Source organism: Asparagus officinalis, chromosome 7 (assembly GCF_001876935.1).
Source record: "Asparagus officinalis chromosome 7, Aspof.V1, whole genome shotgun sequence".
Taxonomy (NCBI): Eukaryota; Viridiplantae; Streptophyta; class Magnoliopsida; order Asparagales; family Asparagaceae; genus Asparagus; species Asparagus officinalis.
Window position 1 is genome coordinate 33546452 of NC_033800.1, and position 3869 is coordinate 33550320.

Consider the following 3869-nt stretch of genomic DNA (forward strand, 5'->3'; position numbering starts at 1 on the left):
ATATGTGCTAAGAATATCCTTGAAATAGCGGTAACATTCGTGGGGACACAGACAGTATTTAAAAAACACAAGTAAATGGCTTTCAGGCCCCCTCGCATTATCTGTTGAACCTACTTATTCCTAATAGTTCATTTTGGCCGCTAGTAGTTCAAAACATCGTCATAGACGGGGCTACTTGCAATTAACCCAAAATGACAACGCTCAAAATTTATATCGTAAATACATAAGTACTGTAAATTAGAGATAACTCCTAAAATGAAGTTAGGGTATACGAGCCAGCCCCTACAACCTTTTCCTTATAAGCCCCTTAAATCTTTCTTTCTCTTTTTTTAATGAGGATCCTCCGTAGACGGAAGGAAACCACGATATTAATCTCAGCTAAATTAGCATTCAGAAAAGTAGAGAACTTCTGATGTAACTCTTCGAGCCAAACACTCGCATTATTAATTGCCGCTCAAACCTCGCCAGCTGATGCCCGACTTCGTTTGCTTCACAAGGCACATAAGTAATTAGACGCTCGTTGTTTCTTTGCTTCTTGCTCGGAACCAAATATTGGAAGCCCATGTGATCTGGCCCTCTGTATTTTGGGCCATGTGATTCAGCACCAAATACACGGTGTATTTGTGTTAAGACCCCAAAGTTGCTGACAGCGAGAAAAACTCAGTTGAAGTTACAAATTCACCCTCTGATTTGACCGAACTCGGTAACCGCGCCCCTCCCTACTCAAGTACTCTATCTCCCTCTTTCTCTTCTACTGTTGAGGAGCCACCATTTTTGCCACTTGGATTTCAATCTTGGTTAGGGTTTTTGTCGTGAAATGTCATCGTCAAAGGAAGCATCGGTTAACGATTTCGAAGTCGTTCATAGCAGTAAACAACAGGAGAAAGTCGTAGCCAAATCACAGTCGTCGAGCGCGCTTCGCGAATCATCTGGGATTGGCAGCACAGAGGAAGCATTGAAGGCCCTTTTGGTCATGCGAAGGGGTTGTAGGATCTGAAATAGATACACTAGAACACTAGAAGATGGGTGAATAGTGTTCTTTTAAAATATATGCAAAGTAGATTATAAATTGCAAAGAAAAATGGTAATCTCAGAAATTCACAATCACAAACACAAAGTTTTATACTGGTTCCACCAACCCGGTGTACATCCAGTCCCCAAGCAAAACCCGCTTGAGATTTCCACTATGATTTTGAAACCTTACAAAATCAAAAGCAAACCTGACTAATTTGAAAGACCATGCAAATTGCAACACCAATTGACAAGACCATGCCAATTGCCACCCAATCTCTAAACCAAGAGATCAACCCTCTCAAACCCGAGAGAAATCCTTTTTGAAGCAAGAACACAATTGATCCTATAAGCCTTGAATGTGTAGTGAAGTGCTGCAGTGGCTTAGGATTCTTTTAACTCTCTGAATATTGTCTATACAATCTCTAAGAATGATTGAAACCAAGGCAATATCAGAAACTCTCTTTTTCTAAACACTTAGCATGAAAATCTGGAAAATTAGAGAGTGAATATGCACAAAATGTTTGATCTTGCAAGTGCAAAACTTAGTTGTTGTTTTCTGATGTTTAAACCTATTTATAGCCTCTGAAATGACATAATTTTAAACCCAATTAACGTCCACAAAACGGCTATAAACAGTCACTTATTTAAAACCTGAAATCTGAAAAAACTGCATCTGTAGTCGACTACAAGTCATAGTAGTCGACTACACTGAGTCTAAACAGACTCTGTGAAGTCAGAAAATTGCTCAGTAGTCGACTACACTCAGTAGTCGACTACAAGGCATAATAGTCGACTACACTGTAAACTCAGATTCTGGAATTTTTCTGTTTAGTATTTTGACTATAACTTTCTCATCCGATATCGGAATGAGGTGATTTAAGATTTGTTGGAAAGCTCTTAAAGAGACCTACAACTTTGGTCTTTTGAGTTTTTCCAGATTCTAATTTCTAAGGGGTGTAAATAAAATATTTTAAGTCTCACTTAATATCTATAAACTCTAATGGCTAACATAGGGGATTTCTATTATTAACCAACACACTAAGCATGTGTTAGTGTGTTCTAACACTATGTGTGTGCATGTGTGTGAGTGATCAAGGTTTGTACAAATTTCTAAGCAAAGAAAATATAAAATTACATTTTGACAATAAAGTATATCTTCTTCTTTGCTTCATTTTGCCTTGAACTCATCTATGTCTTGAGTATCTCTTTGAATATAATTGTTGATATAGCTCTGATACTGCAAAACAAATGTTAGCACATAATACACACAACATATAATATTTGTTATCATCAAAACAAACTAATCTTGGGGTCAAGATTCCTAACATTCTCCCCCTTTTTGATGATGACAAATATATGTTATTAAGATATAAAAATTTTAATCCCCCTGCATGAAATCATTAAATAAAATATTTTACTCCCCCTGCATCAAAGCATTAGTAAAAAATTTAAAATTAAAATTTTCTATATAACTCCCCCTTTGTCATTAGCAAAAAGAAATAAACATAATTCTAATTAAAAATTTCTTTTCTTGGGTACCTTAATAAAAATATCAAGCACTTTGGTACCCTTTTATATTATATCATTAGGATTAGCCCTTAGGAATCCAAATCCATTTGGAATTTGGTTTCCATTTGTTAACATAAGTGTAATTCTTTGAATTGCAAACTTCATAAATATAAGATGAAATATAATAATTCCTATCATGAATATTCAAATTCTTAGGAATCCATATATACTTATTTTGTTTAGCATGAATATTCTTATTATTATTCTTCAAAACATAATCATTCTTTATAAAATACTTAGGAACAAATCCAATGCCAAAATGATTGTTTGAAGATTTTTGAAATGAGAGCAAATTATTCAAATTCTCTTTACTTTTATTGAATTTACTAACATTCAAACATATATCATCATATTTTAATTTAATAGAAGAAATATCTTTATCTAAAACATTAATGCGGATTTTTAAATCATTGCATTCTGATTTTAGATAAACATTCTCATTAGTCAAAATATGATTTTCTTTAAGCAAGGATTTATTTTCCTCTTTCAATTCAATTACTTGAGAATTAGAAATAGTAGAAGAATTAAAATCAGAAATTTCTTCAAGTAATCTTTTATTTTCACCTTTAAGAAAATTATGTGAAGCCTTTAATCTCAAAAATGTTTCATATAATTCATTGAAAGCATCTAATAATTCTTCATTATTGCATACCTCATCTTCTTGTGCCATGAAGCACATGTGAGTGGATTCCTCTTTTTGTTCTTTCATTTTGAATAACTCAAACCTGTGCACAAGAACAGATATTTTAGATTCTTTAACTTTATTTGTACCTTCATGAGTTACCTCAAGTGTATGCCAAATATCGTATGCAGATGTGGCCGTTGACACCCTATTGAACTCATTCTTGTCAAGTGCACAAAATAATGCATTCATTGCTTTTGAATCCAAATTTGCATTATTTCTTTGAGAAGTAGTCCATTCTGCAAAAGGAGTTGTTGGCTTCTCATATTTTGTTTCCACGACGTTCCAAAGTTCGTAGCCAATTGATTGAAGGTAAATCTTCATTCGGCACTTCCAATAGTTGTAGTTCGTGCCATCGAATAGAGGTGGTCGCTGTGTGGAATATCCCTCTTTGAATTGTGATGTATTTGTTGATGCCATCTTTCACCTTGCTCTGATACCAAATGTAGGATCTGAAATAGATACACTAGAACACTAGAAGAGGGGTGAATAGTGTTCTTTTAAAATATATGCAAAGTAGATTATAAATTGCAAAGAAAAATGGCAATCTCAGAAATTCACAAACACAAACACAAAGTTTTATACTGGTTCCACCAACCCGGTG